The sequence below is a fragment of the Camelus dromedarius genome, chromosome 5 (genome assembly GCF_036321535.1).
Source record: "Camelus dromedarius isolate mCamDro1 chromosome 5, mCamDro1.pat, whole genome shotgun sequence".
NCBI lineage: Eukaryota > Metazoa > Chordata > Mammalia > Artiodactyla > Camelidae > Camelus > Camelus dromedarius.
The window spans coordinates 88,004,444-88,029,444 of NC_087440.1; positions in this window are offsets into that span (position 1 = coordinate 88,004,444).

Genomic DNA, 25,001 nt, shown 5'->3' on the forward strand with positions numbered 1-25,001 from the left:
CACTACTGACTCCTTAGCCCGAACTAAAGATGTCTGAACTGGCAAGCCAGGCTTCTTCCCAGATCGATTGTTGACAGCCACAAAAGCCTCTTTGATGTCTCCAGATGAAGAAGAAGGAGAAAAAAAAAAAAGCATGATTACTTGGTGTTTTAATGTGTATGGTATTTTTCACTTTCTCTAATTCTTTATGAGCCATGGTTTGCATTGTTGAGTCAAAGAACCCTTTGACAGAAGGAGTGATTATATGTTTCGGAGGTCAGAAGCCCGACCTTTCGGTGTGAAAGTGCCTGAAGGTGAAACTGAGCCAAGTTCAAAGAGAAGTCTAATGGACTGCTCTTGGCCTAACTTCCTTGAGAACTGGTGCCCTTGACATATCAAGCTACTGCCTCAGGGTGTCCAGGGTGACCCTGAAGAGATGGTCTGTAGAATTTCACAGGAGGACACCGCTCTCTGGGGACAAGATGGCTTTTAGGGGCCTCCTTGAGCCCAGCTCACTGATCCAATCAACACCTGCTTAGTGCGTGCCAGGCACTGCTCCTCCATGCAGGTTGTGTTCAAATTCTTCATATATGGGGCCAGTGCTGCCTAACGTTAGACAAAAAGCACGTACTCTTCCCACCATGGTAATGCTGTTAGAATCTGTCTTTGCAGGAACAATGGCAGATCATTTATATAAATCATCATTAGGGGCCCCACCAACCAATGGCATCCTCCCGTTATTCTAGTCTCTTTGAATTTTACTACGTACTCTCACCCCGACAAGTGCTAACATCTCCCTCTTTTTCCTTTCTCCTCTCCCCTTGCTTATGTTCCTGTGTCGAACATGGTCCCGTATGCTCCCTTCCCAGGGCTGCTCTCTGCCCGTAGCTTCACGGAACGGATGCCCAGGAGAGGGAGTAAAGGGCACATCTCCTCTTCCCTTGGAAAGGTCCTAAAAGCAGAGCGAAGAAAATCATGAAGTGCTAATACTCGTGGCTTTACTTTTAATCTCAACCTTTTTCTCCCATAAATAGATGATCAGAGATCTGGACAAAACAAATTTGATTATGTTTTGCCTCCTGAATAATAAAGACGAGAGGGTTAATACAATTGCAAGATAGGAAGTCCTTTGGGAGTCTGTAGGATCCAAATCCTTTGTCTCGGGTAGACGTGTATGAAAACTGCCCTCAGTGGGAAGTGAAGACAGCTCACAACACTGGCTGTTAACTGTGGTTGTTCTTTCAAATAACTCTAAGAAATTAATCTATCAGGACACAGTGTCCGTGGACCCTCTGGGTAGACATTTGCAAATCTTGTTGGAGTCAAGTGTATCCATATGATAACTAAATGGACTATTTGGAACTGTCACCACTGAACTCCCCTGTTCTTTGCTCCTGATCATGACATTAAGGTTGTCCTTCACATGGCCGATGAAATTCCCTTCCTGAACCCATGGGCCAGATCAGCGTTACCCTTCTCCTAACTTCGGAAGCCTTCGGTGGCTTTCCACCACGCACCGAATGAAGTTCACTGTAACTAGCAAACCACGTGAGACCTTCCACTAACTCTCCCTCCACCTGGAGGATGTGGCACAATGAAAGGTGGGCTTTGGAGCTCAGAAGATTGGGACTCAGATCTTATTTCAGCCACAGGCTGACTCTCCCTCTTTGGGACTAGGGCTCACTCTTCTCATCTCTGGATGCAATGGGCGTGAGGACCTCTATCTCCAGTGCTTTGTGAGGATTGAATGATGCAGGACTAACACAATGCTGAGAAGAATGACTAGCAGACAGCAGGTACTCCATACACACCATCACCTGAAGTCGAAACTGCTAAGAATCATTTCCTTGTCTCTAAACTCCTCTCTGATTTCCGAGTTTATTTCCCACTACAGTCTTCCTTTCAATCAGAGCTCCATTTGAGATGTTCCCTTTCCATTTCCAAAACACCTTCTGATAAAGTCGGCCTCCCACGTGAGCTCCAACTCCATCTCCTCCCTAAAGCTCACCTCCTCTACTCCGACCTCACTCGATCTCTCAGTACCCACTTCTGGAGGAAGTGATTTATCTAGCTAAGTGTATGTGTGCATCTGCATCTATCCCCATGGTAGTTCTTGAGCATCAAAAGTGGCACTTGTAACCTTCAGCCAATTTTTAATCATTTACGTTCAGCTTGCCCACTAAACTGCAGCTCCCCAGAGGACTGGGGTTCTATCTTATGCATCCCCGTATTCTCCCGAGGCAGCGATAAGGCAGTATCCGTCAGCTTTTGCTAGGTCATGCTGAAGTAACTCTCAGCCCCCAAATCTCAGATGCTGACCACAGCAGTGGTTTATGTTTTGCTCCCATGGATGTTAACTGTGGGTCAGGAGCAGCCTTTGTACTGAGATCAGGCTGCACGTGCACTCCCCTCTCTGGGACTTGGCCTTCTCGAGACAGAGGGAGAAGAGTGATGGCAAAACCCTGCCATGGTCCTCAGGACCTCTGCTGGGAGGCGGGACAGGTTTCATTTTATTGGCCAAAGCACATTATGTAGCAAAACTTGATATCAGTGGCATTAGGGGCATATGTTCTTAGGGGGAGGGGCACTGCACATTCCACGGCAACAGGCAGGCACAGGGAAGGACAGTAAATATTTGAGCACATTATTACAATTTACCACACTTTTACATCAGAGGTGCTCAGGGGGTAATATTTAAACAAAGGAAAATTATATTATTTAAAATTATCCTTTGAAATCTATAGTCTATTGTACTTAATTATAAAATGTATCCTTTATGAAGAACTACCAACGTGATTTTTCCTCGCTCTAAGTACAACAGTTTCCTTCCACCCCCGCAACCCCTCATGAATCACTGTCCCTTATCTCATTGGCTGCTAGGAAGCTCAAGCCTAAATAATGCTCACCCCCTTGGTGAATTTTCAGAAATGTATGGCGGCCTTTTCCAGAATTGACCTCCTGCCCGGCATCATTTTATTTCACTTTTATCCTTATTTACCCAGCCATAATTTTATCATGCTGTATTTTCCATAAGCGCCTTTAAAAATGTGGATTATAAACAAATGAGCTTATCTTAGTTATACCCTCTGAGACTGTTTGAAGCTTGTCTGCCCACTGGACTTCATTGTATTCTCGCTTAATGTTTTAGCTCTGCCTTTGAGGAGTAAGTGAAAACACATGTGCAAGACAAATCACTCCTTGTCCTTCCAAATATGCCATGAACTGCCTGATCAAAGGGAAATGAGAAAAGCCACTTAACAGACAGGGCCCCAGGGGTCCCTGAACCAAACCAGTCTCTCTGGGGCTGGGAAGGACAGATCCATCCAGTCTGCTCTGGTTCCCCAAGGCGCCTGCCGGACCCAGCACCTTTGCCCTCATCTTCAAGGGGAGAAAACATAGATATAATCCTCTAAGGCTGGTAGGACTGTGGGAAATAGTATCGCGGACAAACCCCGGGCCCCCTGAAGGCACCTCCTTCAGATAACAAGGAAGCGGATGAACTGCAAATACCTGGTGGGTGTGTCTCTAAGGGCAGCCAGTCTGACCCTGTGGCCAGGGGGCTGGTCTGCTCTTTGCACGTAAGGTAAGAGCAATTTCGCTGCTCATCCTGAGCTCCCAAAGCAACCTGTCCATACTGCGAGGCTGGCCATTGCACGCACCCTTACGAGCTGCACGGGTGGCTTCTTACTTAGCACAGGGGGAGGCTGAATTACTTACTGAGCGTGGCTGCTGAGCCTCCAGAAGCTGCCTCGTGCTCCTCATTCCCCACCCCTCCCTGTTCTCCCCATGCCATTGTCAACCAACGTCATCGATGTGTTTTTGGTTCCTGAAATTCTGCGTGCTCTCGCCGAAGCTCGTGCCTTTTCAGTTGCTGTTTCTTTGGCCGGAGATGCCTTCTTTTCTACATTCCTTTCCTCTGCCTTTAAAGTGATGATGATGATGCAATGATGGTGGTAAGAAGCCCCAGCCAAGCCCTTGTCGTCCCTCACACCCCACCCGACCATCATCAGGAAGCTTTCTCTTTTGCCCCTGAGGATGGGCTCGGTCCCCCCACTTTGTGAACCCAGGTGATGCTTCCATCTCTTATAATTTTGTGTTTATGAGTCCGTTTTCTTAGCTTGTCTGTGAGTCCTTGAGGCTCGGTGTCGTACCACACTCATCTCCCCGTCCTCCCCCCGCCGCTAGCTCCGTAGCTGGCCGTTATGAGATGCAGAATAAGTGTTTGCCAAATGAGTGAGTGGGTAAGTTCATCAGGCCCCAGCCAGTCAGAATGGGTGAGTGAGTCACACAGAGCAAAACAGCACGGGGACGGTCAGAGGGAACAGGAAGAGGAAACCGCTCTTTGAAGTCACGGTGTTTACACCACCTCGGGTCCAAGGGGAGGGAGACATTTCGCTCAGCAAAACGTCCTCCAAGCTCATCGTGTTGCTGCAAATGGCAGGATTTCCTTCTTTTTAAGGCTGACTAATATTCCGTTGTAGGTATGTACCACATCGCCTTTATCCATTCATCTCTCCGTGGACGTTTAGGTCACTTCCATGTCTTGAAATTGTGAATAACACTTCAGTGAACGTAGGAGTGCAGGAATCTTTTTGAGACCCTGATTTTAATTCCCCTGTGTATTTACCCAGAAGTCGGATTGCTGGAACACGTGGTAGTTCTATTTTTAGTTTTTTGAGGAAACTCCATACTGTTTCCCATAAGGACAAGTACTACATGATATTGTTTATAGGATGAATCAAAAATAGTCAAACTCATGGAGGCAGGGGGTGGAATGGTGGTTTCCAGGGGCTGGGGGAGGAGTGGACAAGGGGGTGTCAGTGGAAGGATACACAGTTTCAGATGTAAGAAGAATAAGTCTTAGAGATCTACTCTACAGCCTGTAGTTAACAATACGGATTTATGTCTAGAAGCTCTGCTAAGAGTGCAGATCTTGTGTTACATGTTCTTATTATAAATACAGTAATAATAATTAAAAGAGCAGAAAAAACTTTTGGAGGTGGTGGTTACGTTTATGGAATAGATCGTGCTGATGGTTTTACAGGTGCATACTTATCTCCAAACTCATCAGGGTACATGCATTAATTATGTACAGCTTTTGTATGCTTACAAAAAGGATGAGAGAGAGAGGCAGGGCGCTGCTTCAGAAGAGTTGGAGGCAGCTGAATGAGGCTGGCTGGAGGGTGTGACCTTTTACTCCACTGAATTTGGTCTTGGGATGGCTACTTACTAAAGAGACCCTTCTGTCTGCCCCACGAGTGGACGGGAGTGCAGACAGTTCCACACGGCAAGCAAAATCACGTTGGGCAAGAAGCTGTACGGGTGAGTTTGGTAAGGAAGAGAACCGGTGAGAATGTGGAGTTTCACAATGAGCCTTAATCATTATGCCAACTATGACGATCACTACAGAAAACTGTGCGGGGAGTCGAACTGAGACAGGACGGACAGTGGCAGAAAACAAAAGCAGAGATGGAATATTTTTTTCCTGAAAATAGAGCAAAGAGAGAAAGAAACGATGGGCTATGGTTGTGCTGTTTAATATAAATATAATAAGGGATCCATATGTAATTTTCCACTCACTGCACTTTAAAAGAACATGAAATCAATTATAATTCAATAAAAAATTTTAAAGAGCATAAAAAGCAACAAGTGAAATTTTCTAATAATATTTTTAAACTTTTTTTTTATTGAATTATAATCATTTTACAATGTTGTGTCAAATTCCAGAGTAGAGCACAGTTTTTCAGTTATACATGAACATATATATATTCATTGTCACATTTTTTTTTTCGCTGTGAGCTACCACAAGATCTTGTATGACCCAGTCATCTTGCTCCTGGGCATATATCTAGAAGGAACCCTATTTCAAAAAGACACCTGCACCCCAATGTTCATAGCAGCACTATTTACAACAGCCAAGACATGGAAACAGCCTAAATGTCCATCAACAGATGACTAGATAAAGAAGATGTGGTATATTTATACAATGGAATACTATTCAGCCATAAAAATGACAACATAATGTCATTTGCAGCAACATGGATGTCCCTGGAGAATGTCATTCTAAGTGAAGTAAGCCAGAAAGAGAAAGAAAAATACCATATGAGAATGCTCATATATGGAATCTAAAAAAAATAAATTAACGTAAATACAAAACAGAAACAGACTCATAGACATAGAATACAAACTTGTGGTTGCCAAGGGGGCAGGGGGTGGGAAGGGAGAGACTGGGAGTTTGAAATTTGTAGGTGCTGACAGGCATATGCAGAATAGATAAGCAAGATTATACTGTGTAGCACAGGGAAATATATACAAGATCTAATAATATATTTTATTTAACCTCATTTGTTTAAAATATTATTTCAATCTGTAAACCACATAAAGTTATTAATGAGAGAGTTTTCCTCCTTGTCTGTGTTCTAAGTAGTCAAGCCCCAGTGTGCATTTGTAATACTTCCAACACCTGTCACATTTCAAGTGTCCCAAAGCCAACGTGGCTTGTGAGCTCAGTGCTGGGGAGCACAGGCTTCAGAGGCACGGTTGTCGTGTTGTTCCTTGTCCAGTAATTCCATGTAACCGACCTTGAGTAAATGTGGAGAAGCACCCTTTATGTCAAGACACAGAACTTGAATGAGGCCACCAGTTAGAGAGGTGGGACTTCCGTTCTGGTGGTCCCAGGGCCAGCATGAGAGTGCCATGAGGTCTCAGACGAGCCCCTTCCCCTCTCAATGTGCAGTGGAAATCAGCACCTGCAAAATGAAGGGGTTGGACCAAACATGCTGGTGTTTTCAAAGCACCTCCCTGAATCTCTTGTAACCTTGACAACCACTCAGAGTTGGAAGTAGAGTCCTCAAGGGTAGATGGAGACCCCAAGGCTCAGCTGTGTCAGATATGGTATCAAGGGGCATGTTGACAGCAGGCCCCAGAGTCAGGGGGTGAGGCCAGGGCTGTGACCAGACCCGCCGGCTTGTGAGTGATGGTTGCTTGATGAAAAGTTACTGGAATCTGGAGTGTGTCTATACCTAGCAGATTTTATTTGCTGAATTGCTGCGAATGGCTACATTGCGAGTAGGAACCTTCTGTTCTGGGCTGCTTCCTGCCTTCTCTCGCAAGCCTCGCAGGCTGCCTTTCATCCTATTTAGGTTAGAACAAAAACACATTTCAAACATGGTTTCTTCCCTCCACCTCTCCCTTGTTCAGGCTGATTTGGGCTCTTGGGTATTCACAGAGAAGGCTCCCTGTCACTTTCTCCACACTTTCTGAAAAGAGGAAACTGGAAAAAAAAAATCAAACACTAGGAAGGTTATTGCAGCATCAGAAATCTCAACAGGGGCTTGGTTAAGTCACCGCCTCTGTGGGAAGCAAGAGCGCACCTGTACGGCATCCTGAAGCTCCCCAACTCTTAGCAGGTCCTCCCTGCTCCCCCCAGAAAACCCTTAATCACTTCTCCTGCCATCCTTAGACCACTGATGTCAAGAAAGCCCACGCACCAGAGCCCTGTCCCCAGGTGGGAGAACCGGTTTCCCAGCATAGATTTTTCTTCCACATTGACTTGAGTTCAAGTCTCTGTTTCTCACTTAGCATGTGACTTTGGAAGCGTCTTTTATTCTGTCTTCATCTTAGTGTCCTTACTATAAGAGTTACATTAATAATAATACTTTTTCCCTGTGCTGCTGTGAGTATTGAATGAAAGTGTGCAAGGGGAAGTGCCTACCAGGTCCTGGCACATGAAGAAGGATCCCTAAAGCCAAGCTGCTCTTCCTGGCCGTAGAGGCAAGGGCACTATGGAGGTGGTGGGTGTCTCAGTGTTACCGAGTCCAGGCGCGTACTGCTCGCTGCATGACAAGCCAAGGAGTCGAGAAACGAGGTTTTGGGGCAAAGAATAGTGACTTTATTAGGAAAGCCAGCAGACCAAGAAGATGGTGGACTAGTGTCCCAAAGAACCATCTTGCCTGAGTTAGACATCAGCCTTCCTTTAGGCAGTGTGTACACTTCTCCTGGAAGCAGAGAGAGGAGGCTTGGCCTCAGGTGGTTTCCATTCCATATTGTAGCTGTGAGATGCCACGTCAGTTACCAAATGCTATGACAAGATGTCACCAGACAAGGGTCCTTGTGATAGCTTGGGTGTGGCCATCCCACACAAGCATCCTTGGGGGATGGCCAAGTGACATCCTCTGTGTTTTTCAGACACCGATGGCATCCTTCTATCCCACAGAATCCTGACTTGGGCTCAGAATTCTCAGCATCGCCCAGGGATGCTGCCAGCCACCCTTTCTCTGGGTCCATTATCCCTTTATCTCCTGTTCTCTCGTCTCTCCACTGAAGTGGGGGAGGGGCGAAATGCTGAACTTGACTTCTTTTGTGATTAGCAGCACCAGGTTCAAATTTATTAGTCCCAGGAGCAGAAGGAAAATGAGTTAAATGCCCTGATTTAATTAAGCCACCTAATGGTTTCAGCTTACATAAATTCTCACCTGATCAGTCCAGCATCTCTTAAATACATTATCCCAGGCACTTTGCAGGAAGACAGTGAGCTAGATCCCCCAAACGCAAAGCAGATCCTGGCCCCAAAGCACTCAGCTCAGAGGCGGAGAAGAGAACCAATCTGTCCTGTCCCAGTATCGGAATCTTTCATGTCCTCAGATGAGATGGTCTGCCAAAGATCATCAAAGCCCAGAGCAGCTGGCTACCTTCTGGGGTTGGTAGAGTTACATCACCATGATCCATTACTCTGCTTTCTGCGAACCAGTCTTACTCCCAGAGAGGAGGTCCAGTGCAGTGAAATGACTCATGGCTTGGGTGTCAGAAACCTGGGATTGAGTCGCTTACCTGCTATGTGATCTCAACAAGCCATTTAACCTCTTGAGTGCGTTTGCTCTTATCTGCAAAATAAGCATGGCGGTGCCACCGTCCTTAGACTGCTGTGAGGGTTAGAGGAGGTGATGGTCCTAGAATGCATGGCTTCGGGAGCTCACTCCTTTTAGCATTACTGTCCAGCATACAGAAAGCAGAAGATGCATCTGGACATCCAAGACAGACATGGCAACCTGTTCAGGGAAGAAGGATTCTGTGTCCGACAACAGTGGCAGCGTTTTGACCACTGGGCTGCACATTGCAAGCAGCATGGCTAACCTCTTCAACAGTGCTGGAAGGTGGAGTTGATTAATTTCCCAATTTAAAGTGAGGGCAATCAAGACCAGAGATTTAAAGTTACTTGCCCAATCTCATAACTAGTACGTGTCAGAATAAGAATTCTCACTCTAGCCCACTGATGTTTTTGACTACATGCATAACTCTTTCCTTCTTGATTTTCTCATTCCCAAGTGCAGGTAAATGACAAAATTAAAAAACAGAAAATGTCTTACAAGCATGTAGGCAAGCAGTCAGGAACACTGGTGGGGATAAGGTGGAGTCAGGAGGTGGAGAGGGCAGAAAGCTACTCAGAGCAGATTTACAAAGGACGTGGCGCGGTGTCCCCAGTAAACAGGACAAACCGAAGTGCTCACTGCGTTCTCTTTTACAGGAGATTTCACTGTGTTCACGAGGCTAGCCCTAAATCACGACAAGTGTGGGATGGTGTTCAGGGATCTTGCTTTCAGAAGACAGAAGACAGCATGCATGAAAGTAGCTCATTTTAGAAAGTTGTCATTGTGATAGATTTTGTCAAAAGCGATGACATAAAATATTTGAGGCTTCAAGAGTGAAATCTCTGTGGCCCAGTGGGTGGCATGGAGCAGGCGCCCAAAAGGAAAGTGTTGATTGGAACGATGAAGAAAGAAATAATGAGCAACTTAACAGTCATAACCCAAGAATTCCTGAGAAAGCAGTTCTGGGTAATTATGACTCCTGAGGCTCTTTATTTGTCACTGCCACGTGGGTGACTAGCAGGCCAGGTCTCCGAACTTTTTTCTGAGATTCACGTATTTGATTTTCCAGAAGCCACAAGAGCCAAGACCATGCTCGCTACGCATGATGGGGTAGAAGAAAAAGCACCATTGAGGGGGGAGGAATTATTTTATTCATTGAATGTCTAAGAAAATGTTCTGGAGATAACACGGTGCTTGCAAAGATTTTGGCTATCTTATAGAGATCTCTCCAGGAGGACTTTGAGATCTGTCAGTGAGGAATGGAGACCTTCAGTCCAAGCAGAGACTCTCTGCAGATCAAATGTCAGTAGGTGGGGCCTTTCCAGAAGTCTGTAGAGAATTCAAAGGCAGAATTCTATTAAAGTGGTGTTTAACAAGCACACACCAAGTGTTCATATGGGCTCAGCACTGTGCCTGTGCTTGGGGAAGCAGGCGCAGGGCCACTGCAGTCAAGATGCTCCAAGTACGCTGGTCATGGACCAGGTGGCCCCAGACTCAGGTGTCATTTTATTACTCACAACACCTCCACAAGTGTAGGTCATCCCGCCAATTTTCTAGAGAAGGAAACCAAGGCGAGGAGAGGTTACACAGTTTTCCATTGTGTTCAAACAGCTCAGAAGTGACTGACAATGACAGAAATAAATGATGTCTGTCTATCTATCTATCTGTCTATCTATCTATCTATCTATCTATCTATCTATCTATCTATCTATCCACACACACATATACTTGTGTGTGTGTATATATATGTGTGTGTGTATATATATATATATAAAATGATGGAAAGAATATATATCCATCATTATTATGTCCATTGTGATCAGTCACTTCCTAGCTGAGCTGTTTGTATATATGTACATACATACACATATACACACATAAAATACATATATGATGATGGAAGAGGTATATATCCATCATCATTATTTCTCTCTATCTCTATATGTATCTATAATCAGTAACATTTTCAAAAAAACTTTGACTCCTTATCTCCCTGAAAAAAAGAAGCCAAGAACATTATGAGCATTTATATTCAGTTAGGATATTCACATCTCTGCTGTTGAGTATTATACAGTATTTCCTTTCTGAAAATGTGATTATTTTATCTAAATAATCTGCCAATGATACAAGAAATATGCATGTCACTGCAAATTTGAACCCGTTCCCCAAGCCAGATCATCTTGGGAGGCTGAGAAACCACCCCCACTTCCCATAAGGTCAAGACGTGTTTCCCTGTCCAGGTTCCTAGACACCCCACAGGCAAATTCTCTATCACACTCTGACATGTAAAACCCTGATAGATTTACCCCCCTCCAGATACCATCTGTTCATTAAAGTCAACGTTACATCTTTTTGTCCCAGAGAGCCCTAGGCAATCCTCAAATTTTCCTGGACTGTAGAAGAAAAAATGGCCATAAATTTAAAGACGATAGAGTGATCATCTTCTAGAAATGATCCATCCTCTAGGAAGGGATGGAAGGAGAAAAGGAGGGAAAGAGGGAAGGAAGGAAGGAAAGAGGGAAGGAAGGAAGGAAGGAGGAAAGGAAGAAACCAAAGCAGGAGTTGTTTAGTTTTACCTGTACTGCGAATTCAGATTCAGAAATGATTTTACAGAAACTCGACCCTGTGTTTGCGACCTTATGTGTGTCCATACTGGGCATAGGTTAATTTCTGTTCCTGGACAGGGCTTCCTCCATTATGGAGCCGTAGTGTAGAGGGGTTGTGATGCTGTTTGGTATGTTTCTTGTCTTTTCTTCTTCTTCTTATCACTTTTTGGTGTGGACATTCAGAAATAGAGCGTTGGCTTCTGTTGGTATCTCAACATGTATTTTTCTTAGAGCAGCTTTATTTAGTTGGAAAAGTGAGTAATGCATTTTTTAATCCTTTGTAGAGGAAAGCTAGGCTAGGGGAATCACAGAGCAACACATATATTTGGTTGCTGCTGAAATCTGTGGGACTCCGAAAGTTTCCCCTCACCCCTCCCTCTCCACATTGAAATAGACAAACGACCATCCTGCGTGAGAGAACATAACCGATCCTCTTGTTGGGTCCAGGGACCATCTTCCTATGGGCGGGACTGGCATGCCCGAGGGGCCCGAGGTGGGGGAACCCGGCTACGTGAAGAAAGGGAAGGTGAGTATGCTTGGGGTCTTCATCACTATGGAGTGAACTTGTCATCCAAGCGCCATGATTATTGTTTTGCACATTCACCGCACGCTGTCCTGGGAGGAGATAAGAACAACACTTACATAGCAAGGTAGTAAAATGGCAAGAGCAGAATTCTTTTTCTCTTAATCTAGGTGACATTTCGATAATGACAGAGTGTGCAACACTCAGGATATTAAAGTTTTACTTCCCAGGCAAATCAGAGAAACATGGCTCATCTGCAGAAATCCAAGCTGAGGAGCGAACAGAGACGGCTGTTCGCCTGTCTGTATCTGTCTGTTAGGACAGAGCATATTAGCAGTCTAAGGAAAGACACCTGGAACTCTTCACGAGAGCAGGGAGAAATCTAATGTCCTTTAGGTTAGGTAGGTAACATAGATGAAGACTTGCATTAGCTGGCACTTGGGGCAAAGCTTCGAATCCCTTCCAGGTCAGAGGAGGCAGCCATTAAATACCCAGCTCCTGTCAACAATGATATGGGAGCTGATGGGGTGGCAGGCTTCACAGCTCTTCCAATTCCAATTTTTCAAGAAATTTTGAATATAGTCTCCCATAAAAGCCAAAATCGTCATTCTGAAGGTCACCCCAAAGTTTTGCATGGGTCTGTGGTACTCACGGCCAGCCTTTTGGAGGTCTCTGCTCAGATAATAATAACCACTATTATCGATCAATACATAGAGCTAAACACATTATAACCAACTGTGTCACTTACTCATCTTGGGAGGCAGCCAGGGTGGCGTGTGGAATTTCAGACTTGAAATTAAGCCCTCTCCATGTCACTGAGTGGCTTTTGCTTAATCTCCTTGTGCCTCTACTGAGGAAAATGGGAATGAAGACATCGCCTACTCCTTCAAGTTGTGCTGGGGACCACAGGTGTTGATGTGACAAATGTAAGACAGAATGTACACTCAGTGGGTGTCAGCTGGTACCATTATTATCGTGATGGCGGCCATTTAGATAAGAAGGAATTACCCACTTTACCATCTAGGAAACTGGGACTTGGTTGTCAGCTCCACAGGCTACTTCAGTAATGAAGCCAATAATACGATCTAACGTATCTGCTAGTCGTGACTGCACACACACACACACACACACCAGCATTATTACACTCTTTAGGAACTGGTCCTAATTCACTCAGAACTCTACTGAGTACAGGTTTTTTTTTTTTTTTTTGATTATTTCCTCTGTTAAATAGTAATTAGTCCAAACAAATCAAGATCATAGTATTTTGGAAGTAAGAATTCTCCCTCAGTCACCACTCTTTTACTTAGCACTTGCTACAAAGTGGTCATAGATGTCAATATTTTTGAAGTGGAAAGGATTTATGTATTGCTCGGCTCAATCTTGTAAGTCTCACAAATATGGAAACTGAGATCCACAGAGGCCAAAATTCCTACAGCAAGTAGTCAAGTCAAATTCCTTCCAATATTAACAGATATTTCTATGCTACTTTCCTTATTCCTAAATAATATCTAAAAACTTTTTAATCCTATATAATGGGATTATTGAGGTTACCAGATTCTTATCACAGCAGCCTGGTCTATTTGCTATGTGACCATGAGAAAGTCTATTCATCTCCCTGAGCTCCTCATCTAGGAAACAGGGGTTGTGATAAAATCTCTCCCAGCCCTGAAACACACTAGGTTGCAAACCATCACCTATACTTTTGTGTAACATGCGGGCTGCAATCCCTTTGACCACAGTGAACCAAACGACTCGTCAGAATGGACTGCCCATCAGACCACTGTCAAGATCCATTGCCTAGGTGAGCAGCAGAGAAATATCTTCATCTTGTAAGGTCATCTGCTTTTCCTGCCAACCTGTCTCATCTTTGTAGCTATTTTTTCCTAAATGATGTCCTATCTCTCAAAGAAGATGAAGGGCATCTAGAATGTCAGAAAAAGCTCCAGGGAGGTCCTTTGTGGTGTGATTAGAAGCCTAAAACCTGGGAATGATGTTTTCCATGGAAGGAGACTCACATTGGCCCAGTTGTTTTGTAACAAAGGGCCCATACTTGTATTGGCAGACCCACACAGGTGTGTACACGTGCCTGTCCCAATTCATCATCTTTCAAGGCCAATGTCACCTCCTCCATGCTGCCTTCTTTACTCATCCAACTAGAAGCCCTCTTCCCTCCCCCATCCCTGTCCCCCCTGAAAGCTTTCTCAGTTCTTTGCTTCTGCCTTCGGCATTAATCAGTGTGTCAACTTGGTCTGTACTTCATTAGAACGTAGGGTGGTATAATGAAAAGATTGTGAATATTGCATTGCACTGACCTGGCTTAAATCATGCTTATGTCACATAATGTGATATTGGGTATTTAGTCAGCCTAAGTAAACTTGGGCTTCTCATCAGAAAAATGGGCATAATGATACCTGTCTTCTCGAGAGCTTGTAAAGATTAAATGTTAAAAATACCTAATGCATTATGGGCTTCACATACAGTTACTGTATATCCATATTCAGCTTTTATATATGTTCCACCACCCCTTCCAACACATCGGCTCTGTGATGAAGTCTATGTCATATTTATTTCTGTTCCCTACGATCCTGTGTTGTAGAGAGCCGGAAACACTTTCCATAAATGTTTGTTAAATGAACGTGTAACTATTTTGCTATTCATTTCTAAATTCATGCTCACTACCTTTAGAATGAAATTGAGTTTTCGAGGTTCTATCCACCACTATCCATGATGTGGATAGTAAAATAAATTGAATGTAAAAATATGGGAAAATTAGGCAGAAGGCCTTTTGTTACTTGGGAATGAAATGATTCATATCAAATTTTCAAGACTCTACCCATGAATTATCTGTAAGGTGGGTAGTAAAATAAATTGAATGTTAAATTATGGGAAAATTAGGAAAAGGAATTGATATAGCTTAGTAATGAAAACACATCCTTTTGTACATGGGCAAAGAAATGATGGCTGTACCTGAATAATATGTGTTGTTTGCTTTTTTTTTTAAGTTGTGTTATCCTTAACCCACCTCCCAACATTTTACTGGATTCTTGAAAGTCATTCTCTGTGCATTTACACTATTTCAAAACATCTGCTGCTTGGCTTTGGGGTTCAAGCTGTGCATTAGGGTTCTGAGAATTTGCAGAGAAATTTCAAAACAGATCTCCTGTCTGAAAAACTCGGTAGGAAATACAGTAGAAGCCTGCTCTTTTATGAGAGTGCTTACAGCTGTCTTGAAACGTTTGAAACCCAATTCCTTTACAATTTCTGTGTCTTGTTATTCCCCACCAAACTATGTTTTTGCTATTTACATCTCTTTACGGGACCCTGTGGTCCAGCTGAGCCAAGGGACCCAATATAGACAATTCAGGTTTCCTAATTGTAAGCTTCGGTGCTTTCTTTCTAGCTGTGGACCACCTACCACAGTGGCTGAAATTGTCTGATCGTCTATGAAGCCACCATGTCCACCCCCAACTCATAACCCATCACACCAGGAGACAGGAATTGATGAGCTCTCATGACTTATGACCCTGAGCCCTTCCCCCCAATCCAGTCCACACATTCTCCTTGTGATGTGTGTCCATGTGGTCCTCAGTCTTTGTGCCCCCCCCCCCCGAGTGGATTAGGAGCCTCCTGATAAGCCTTAGTGCCACTTCAGCTCCCTTATTGTCTTCAGTGGAAATCTACTATCCGTGCGTAACCGCTCAGCCTGACCTGGAAGCCCTCGTTGCCTGCTCCCGGGGCAAGCTTCCCGCTTCACCCGGAGGCTGCCACACTCGTCCTCTTGGCTCACCCTGGGTCCTGACAGCATCAACCAGAGAGAAATTAAATGCTTTCTTTAAATAATATTACTAACAGTGAATATTATGCAGTATAATTTGAATGTATCGCAGATTTGATTTGCCACTCAGATTTATGTGGCACTGGTCAAGGCTAGAAATCTGGGAAATTCCCTTCCTTCTGTATGATGGTTACACTACTTAGTCAAACATAAATATTGTGCCGTATAAGGTGGCGTCTAAGAGAAGAGCGCACGCTCATGGGCGCGCATACACACACACACACACACACACACACACACACACACACGCCCCACTGGCCAAATGGAGGATGCAGGTCTTTAATTCTAATGCCAGACTTTTTACTCAGCAATTCTAAGTCGGGACTATATGTAATACTGAGAAGCCCTTGTTCACAGTAGATAGTTAAGATATTCTAATTTCTCTTCTCAAATTAATTCCCTTTAAGACATGCAGATTTTTAACTGAGACCCTCCTTAATAGTATTTGCAGGTCAAAGTGGAAAAAATGGACACCAAGGGAACCTCAGAGACTCGGATGGAAGCCATTTTGGTGGTAGAAACAGCTCCCACGACCTTGGAAAAGCTCCAAAGCTATTTGGAGGGAAAATGGCCCCTCGGATGAAATCCAGCATCTGCCCAGGGTCTGGGCGGCCGTGGGCTGCTTCAGAACAGCAGGGCCCCCCTGTGTTTACTTCTGACTCGTTCCCTCGAGTAATACAGGGTGTTCAGTAAAGTGGGTGACTCGCTATGAATCACAGTCGATTTACAGTCTCTACACCTTCAAACTTAATGCAGCCAAAGAGATCATAGGCAAAGGATAAAAAGGGACACACGGGATGACCAGTTATATGACCAGAGGCCAAAATCTGGGCCCCCTGGACTACAGTTTCTTCACAGATCGAACAAGAGCATCAGACCAGACACACTCAGCATCCTCTCCCAGCTGCGAAATGACTCACATCACCGATCCCATGATGCTATGTAGAACCAATTCGTTCATCCACACGGAGATTAACTCTTCCGAGCTAGCAGAAAGCCAGGCGAGGGCAGTCAACATGGAAGGTATTTTTTTTTTTTTTAATTTTCCAGGAAACAAAATTTTAAAAGTCTTCTTTCGCACACACCCCTGGCAGGTGCTGCCTGTTGCACTGTGTTCCCCTAAACCAGGAGGAGAAGTCTCGATTGAAACACTAAGGAGAAGCAAGCTGTATAATAAGACTGCATCCCCTTTGGGTCTCCATATAATACACATAAAATAAAATTGCACATGGTCTTGTCTCCTAGAGTATTTGTTTAATTATCCACTTTTCAGGATGCTTTTTTCTTCAGTTAATTTCCAGTATTTAAAAGAGGAATAAAAATATCAGTTTGTCTGCACACCTGATGATTAAACATGGTGTGGGGAAAATTACATTATCTAATGGTAGAAATTTGTCCAGCTCTAATCACTAACACTTAGCGAGGATTTTTCTCCTTTCCTTCTCCTCTAAGGGTGGTCTTTGAATTTCTCCCTCCCTTCCTTTCCTTGGAAAAGGAAAGAGAATCAGGTTGAAGGAATGGCACATGCTGTCCCCTTTTTTCCTGACACTTACGGACATAGTTTTACCATGAAAAAGTGCTCTAGGAAACTCTGCTGGAGGAAAATCCAATTTCTGCTTGATTCACATTTTTTTTCCCCACAACTGAGCAGTTGGCTAACGTAAGAACCAATGAAAAAAATCCAGCAATTCACTGAAGTTTTACCCTTCTGCTTTTAAAGCTGGTCCCTTGTTCTAGGTGAGCTGTTCCACCATAATGTCACCTTGGAGTTAATAATAGTAATAACAATAACAGCAATAATCAAACAACAATAAACAAAAACCCTCCACGAGGCACTGAAATGCCCTCTTCCGTGGGCTTTGTCATTTTCAAAGCCTGGCTCCCCAACGCTCTCTTATACTAAAAATATTGACCAGCCCCTTCTAATGTTTTCAAACTGGGAACCTAGGCAAAGCCAGTATTTTTATGCACTGGTCTTAGATAGGGAGAAAAAAATCCTTTTTAATAAAAATACCAAAAAGGAAGATTTAAAACTAGAAGGACAAAAGAGGAATGTTTGTTAAATGCTTTCCCCTCTTTTTAATTGAAGTATAGTTTATGTACAGTGTGTATGTTACAGGTGTACAATATAGTTATTTACAATTTTAAAAGTTTTTATACTTCATTTATAGTTATGAAATATTGGCTGTATTCCCTGTGGTGGGCAATATATCCTTGTAGCTGATTTTATACATATATGATCATTTGTACATTTTACCCCACTACCCCGCTGTTGCACCTCCACCTTCCCTCTCCCCACTGGTAACCCCTACTTTGTTCTATCTGTGAATCTATTTATTTTTTGTTACATCCACTAGATTTTTAAAGTTTCTTTAGATTCCACATACAAGTGATATCATACAGTGTTTGTCTTTCTCTGTCTGACTTACTTCACTTAGCAGAGCACTCTCCAACTCATCCATGTTGCTGCAAATGGCAAAACATCATTCTTTTTATGGCCGAGTAGTATTCCATTGTATATATACACACCACGTCTTCTTTATCCACTCATCTGTTGATGGACAGTTAGGTTGCTTCCACATCTTGGCAATTGTAAATAATTCTGCTATGAATATTGGGGATGCATGTATCTTTTCAAATTAATGCTTTTGTTTTTTTCAGATATACACCCAGGAGTGGAATTGCTGGGTCACACGGCAGTTTCATGTTTAGTTTTTCTGAGAAACTTCCATACTGTTTTCCACAGTGACTTCACCAATTTATATTCCCACCAGCAGTGTAGGAGGGTTCCCTTTTCTTGCCAACGTTTTTTATTTGTATTTCTTTTTAAGAATGATCATATTTTATTTATTTCAAAAAATGTGTTGTTCTAGTTTTATTGCAATGTAATTGATGTACAGCACTGTATATTTCTTTGAAGGGGTGGTAATTAGGTATTTACTTATTTATTTATTTATTTAGTGGAGGTACTGGGTGGGGATTGAACCCAGGGCCTCGTGCCTGCTAGGCAGGCACCCCACCACTGAGCTGTACCCTCCCTCCTATTTGTGTTCTTTTTGCTGATGGCCGTTCTGACAGGTGCAAGGTGATAGCTCACTGCGGTTTTGCTTTGCATCTCCCTAATGATTAGTGATATTGAGCATCTTTCCAATCCTTTCCTTAGATACTAGAGTTTTTTGGGTTTTTTTGGCTTTAACACATACACGCACACACACACACACACACACACACACTGATATTCTCCTCTCATTGTCTGGACGCTGTTGAGCTAAATCTGCACTCTTATCAGCCGATATTGTTATATTCCGAAGTAAGCTCACTCCTCATATTTAAGCAGTGATTTTGTGGTTCTCACGTTTCAGTCCCACAGATGTCACAGGCACAGACTTTTAGGCAGATACAATATGCATTAAAATTCTTTTCTAGGAAACAGGTAGGTTCTTTAAAATCTTCTTAGGTGGGACGCCTTCAGATAGATAAGGAAACCCATCCAGGAAGCAGAAAGGTTAGACAGATGATAAAAGGTCTCCTATCTTTTTTTTTTTTTGTCATAGCAACTTATTAACATTAACATTTATAAGTTAGGTTTATAAAGAACTTCCCCCTGCGTAACTAATTTAGTTCTCAGATAAATTCTATGAAGTAAGCTCTGTTTTCCTTATTTTAAAGATAATGAAATTATGGTGTTTCGAATTAAGCTAATTTTAAATATAGCCAAACTCTGTCGTCTTGTCTTTTCCATTTCAAAGATGATGAAAGCAAGGCTCAGAGAGGACTATGCCAGCCTTCCTGGGCCCCCAGCTTCCTCCTGTTTCTACCATTCTGTGTCTCCTCTCCCATGTCTCCGGCTGTGGTGCAGCATGATTTCCCTGCTTTGTCGTTGGGATAAGTAAAGTCAGAGAGGACTGTCACCCTGAGCAAGACCAGGACAAAACACCAAGGGCCGACACGGAGCATCAGCCCTGCCAGCTTTCTTGGAAGTGAGGGACATTCAGAGGATAGTTTAAAGTGTCAAATGGAAAAGCAGTCATGTCCATCTCTGGAGTCACCCCAGACCAGCTCTGCTGGACAAGGCCATGGCCAGAATGCTGCACTTCCCTGGCAGGTAGCACACGGTGCCCCCTCCACCAGCAGCAGGACTGTCCTCCCCACCTTGTTCTACAGCCCAGGAAGCCGGGGCTGCGATGTCCAGTCCACACCGTGGCATAGGCCCCACAGGTGACTATCCCCTGTAGCACCACCTCAAGGGCAGAGGAAGAAAAGGGTCAAGAAGAAATGAATGTAAAAGAGGGAGGAAGTCTGAGCTAATAGAAGCTTATACATCAGGGGCTTATTTTTCTCTTGGAAAAGAATTTGCTCATCTAACAAGATGTCTGGATACAGGCAGTTCCAGGGCTGATTCAGCTGCTCACCAAGGTCATTAAAGACCTTGGCTGTCCCCACCTGCTACGGCATACACAACATGTCAACGGATGTCCCCTCATGTTTGCAGGGTGTCTGCAGCAGCTCCGAGCATCGCCTCCTTGTACAGCAAGGTGCAAAAGCAGCAAGAAACAGGTCTCTCTTTTTCTCTCCTTTTTAAAACTGATTTCTCGGTATGTTCTAAATTTGTGACAGGCATTAATTTAGGTCCATTGCCCACAACACATCATCAGTTTTCCTGATAGCCCGCCTCATTTTCTAAAGAAGGGATGGATAAATCCATCCGCCCACCCATCCATCCCCTCAAGGACTCTTCTACTCAGAGCTTGAGGGGCCAGAGATGACCCAGTCAGATTTCCTTTCGCTGCTCAGGCCCTCACTCTCTTCTGGGGGAATGTGCACATGAAGACAGATGACCTAGGGCAGCACGATATGTGCTATGACATGTGTGTGTCCACCGAGCAGCTGGAAGCCAGAAGGTCTCTGAGGTCCAAGAACAACGTCACTAAGCTGGTGTCCCCTTCTTAGAAGGAGGGCAGCTTTCTGCTCTAGTATTGGAACAACACGAATCTTTGTTCACATCTAATCTTGAGAAGCATGGCTCTGAACAAGCTTTGAACTCCCCTGAAGGTGATTAAAGCTAACATTTAAGTCGTTATCCCGAACTATCATCACAGTCTAAATATAGGCGCTTGCCACTGTCAACCCACTTTAATTCCAGAGATATGCAATTTTTTCGTTGAGTCATAAGCTTTCTTTTCCATGACACATGGTTAAGAAGAAAGATGAGGCTTTGGGTCTGAGGAATTAAGTGTTCTCTTCCTCGCTTTGGGGAGAAGAGGGCAGAGCACACTCATGAACAAGCTGTGCGTGCCGCTTTTTCTAGAACGGAGAGGAGCACTGGACGCGCCCTGAGTGAAGTTGGTGGAGACTCAGAAGAGAGGCATTCGGAACAGGTCTTCAGAGAAACCGTATTCATGGCTGTTCATCGTGTGACTAACAAGTTTTGCCATTTTCACTCTGCAGTGCGTGGCTACCCCGACTAGACTGCCTCGAACTCATCAAAATCGAAGAGTGAGCCTTTGATATTCTTAGCAACATATCAGTGAAAATTGTATTTTAATTTCGATTTTTCTTAAGAATAAATAGTGAGGAATGTTTTACATCTTCAGCTCCCCCATTAAAAGACCATGTAAATTCAATCAGCTTTATTAGCTCCCATGAACATTAAATTTCTTCCGAAGGTGAGTTATCATTATGTAATTTCACTGTCTAGCATTTACCATAGATTCAAAATGCCTGAAAGGTTTAGCTTAGCAATCTTTTCCCAACAGTGCTAAGGCTGGTTCTGTGTTATAATGTTTGTTGGTTTGTTTGTTTGTTTGTTTTTCTGATCAAGCATCTTGGAGCACAGGGCTTCATTCATTCTTATGTTAATTTCTTAACTTTTTCACTAATTTATTTTTCCGTTCATTTATTCTGCAGACATTTACTTAATCTGTATCTTGTCACCCACCCACACAAGGGCAAGCATTTAAATTAAAATGTATTTCCAGCCCACCTGTATCTCACAGTTTGGGAATGAGTGACGTGGAATGAGTGACGTGGAGGAAAAAACCCTCCTTGGGCCCAGGAGATTTCTCCCTGGAGAGACTTGAGCTGTATTTTGAAGAAAGAGAGCAGATGTTGGTGAACAGGGCATTCTAGACAAGGAGTTTTTGAAAAAAGGAGTTTTAGTTTATTCATCAAAATGTGCAATTCACCTTCAGTTAGTATGGTCTAAAGGAGACTTCCATATTCATCAAAATCCAAACTTTAAGGAGCACTGGAGAGTGAATATAATGTAAAGTGGAATCATCTAAGCCTGGAGGAAGGCTCCAATGTTCTATGACTCCAGGAAGTTGATTTGTTCTTTCAGGGTCTCATATTCTTGTCCTGAAACATCGAGACCAGTTTAAAATGGGCGAACTTCTCCCCTGAGTGTCAATGCCTTTAGACACAGTCTTGACCGTGGTGGTCAGGACTGCGGAGGCCAAGACAGGAATGAGACCTCCCTGTCTGAACGGAGGCCACCCTGCACCACTGAGACCATGTTTATCATTCCTAATCTCCAGCTCAGCTTTGCTTTTTTAAACATCTTTGTTGTGGTATGATTTCTGTACAGTGAACTACACATGCTTCAGGTGTACAATTTGATGGATTTTGATAGACGTACACACCCGTGAAACCACCACCACCAGCAAGATAGCTAACATTTCCATCACTCCCCAAGAGGTGCACATTTCAAATTCCCAGTTTATCCCTTCCCACCCCCTTTACCCGCTGGTAACCATAAGTTTTTTCTCTGTGTCTGTGAGTCTGCTTCTGTTTTGTAGGTAAGTTCATTTGCATTACTATTATTATTATTTTTTTTAGATTCCATGTATAAGTCCCATCACATGGCATTTACTTTGTTTACATTGATTGTGACCATTTTGACTGGGAATGTTCACCATGGCCCTTGGAGGGGAGAAGTGAGAGCACCGTTGAAGGAAATCAAGAAACTGAGCAAACATTAGGGAAACAGCAGTTGAGATGGACCAGTGGAGACTTTTGCTAATACGTCTACTCAACATGCTTTGGGGTAAAGAGAAATATCATTAAAATATTAAGCTGTTCTGTTTTAATTTAAAGATAACCATTGTATTTTAGAGGAGAAATCAAGATGGGATGATCCTTAAAAAAGATTTCTCCACTGGAAAAAAAATGTTTTTTGGTTCGTTTTTTTAAAGTAATAGCTGTAACTAGCATTAAATGAGCAATTACTATGTGCTGAGTGTAAGGAAAGTCCTTAAATTGATTTTATCATTAAGTGAAACTCCAAAATGAAATGTCATTTTTCTTTAGACTGGAGGAAACTTCATGGCAGACTGGCATTGTTTCTCAGACTCAGTGTTTGTAAGCACTGAACTAGGGGGAAGCACCTAATATTTGAGTAGAATCCCATAAAATTATTTAATAAAATTATTTTATTTAGTTTTCACAGTACTTCTCTGCTATTCCATTCATTTTCTCTAGATCAAGTCAATAAGGCTTAAAAAAGAACAATCAGTGGAAGTTTCTTTTGATTTGCAAGGAGGTGGAACCATTTCTGAAACTCAGAATTTGATGTCATATCTAGTTTTTTTTTGTTTTTTTTATTTTCCATTTTACCATGAGCACCCTTACTTCTCACCATGGCTACACCGTAATCACCTGGGAAGCTGTAGAAATATGTGTGCTGGTCACACTCTCAGATTTTGTTTTAATTGCTCCAGACTGAGGCTAAGGGAGATGCATCTTTAACAAACTCCCCTGTGACTGGTATGCAATTTAAATTGTGAAAACTCATCTGCTGTGTGCGCGGCCACCTGCTTGCACAGACAAATGTGTGCAGAGTTGCTGTCCTGTGTGGACGCTCTGCTGGGCCACTCTGCCCATGTAGAACTGAGGGACTTATTCCCCGGTGGCTGCAAAGGTGGTCAGCTGATAGCCCTTCATGGTCAGCCCTCTTGGGGAACTGCCTCCTGAGGGCAGCCCCAAGCATTAACTGGTCAATGCATGGGGTAGGAATGGCCAATCCCATGCTCCATCCTGGGCAGGTTGGAGAGATCTCCCCAGCTTCAGAAATCCCCGCGCATCAGCTGAGTCCTTGTTGTGAATGCTCTAAGCCCTGTCTCTCCCTCTGCTCAGCTCTGCGCCCTGCCGTCTACCCATCATGATCTCAGAAGCACCCCTGCTAGACTTTGTAGGTAAGTCCTGTCTCAGAGGCTGCTCCCTGGGGCTTCCACCTTCGACATTCATTCCCTTTGTTCCAGCTCCTCTCCATCAACCTCCGTGCCTTGAGTTTCAACATTAGGAGTCATTTCTTTGATTCAAGCAGACTCTTCATGAGTTCCCTGTGGGATTCCACATCTGCAGTGCAGCTGGCAGGAGAGGGCAGACCACCCCATGGGGCCATTCATACCCCTCTGGACACACCTGAAATACACACCTTGCTTATAGAGGGCCTGGTTCTGGTATCGCTTCTGAGCCAGAGGGCTTCCCCAAGCCAAGGCATCTTACAGCATCTCAGACAAGGCTTTCCTTCTATGGTTGAGGAAACGGACACCCATAGCAGGAAAGGGAAGCGATCACCTAAGGTCAGGACCAGAGCCAGCATTCCTGACTGCCTCTCCTCTGTCCTCTTTCTCACCTCCTGAAGCTCGCCCACGCTCCTGCTAGTCCATGTCCTTCCTTATATACTTCAGCTAGTGTCCATTTTTTAACCTGCTTTTATTTTTCTGACCATCCAGCTTCCAGGTGTCTAAGAAACGTTCACCTCGTTTATACGGATTTATTAAGAAATGTCCAGATAATCTTTTTTCCTGGTCCCAGGATCCCAACAAGTCATTATGTTGCAGCAAAGAGAGGGAGGGCCACCGGACTCAGCAGCCGGAGGAGAGTCTCTCCCAGTCGGCGTCCTGGGGATGTGGGAAGCAGTGTGCGCACAGCTGGCCCCTGCCCGGCTTGATTCAGTCCAGCCCTCCTTATAGAATGACAGCAACCACACAACAAACCCAAACATGCGGAAGTCACATCGCAGCAGGATCCAGCAGCAGGTCCCCCAGACCTGCCTTCCATCCAGGAAGCCAGGCTCTCCTGGGGGCGGCAGATTCGGAGGCGGAAGGGCAGCCTTGGCGCTCAGCCATATGGTGCTGATGCCAAGTGTCCTGGGAGCAGCCTGTCTCCCTGGAGGCGCCCCTCTTCCC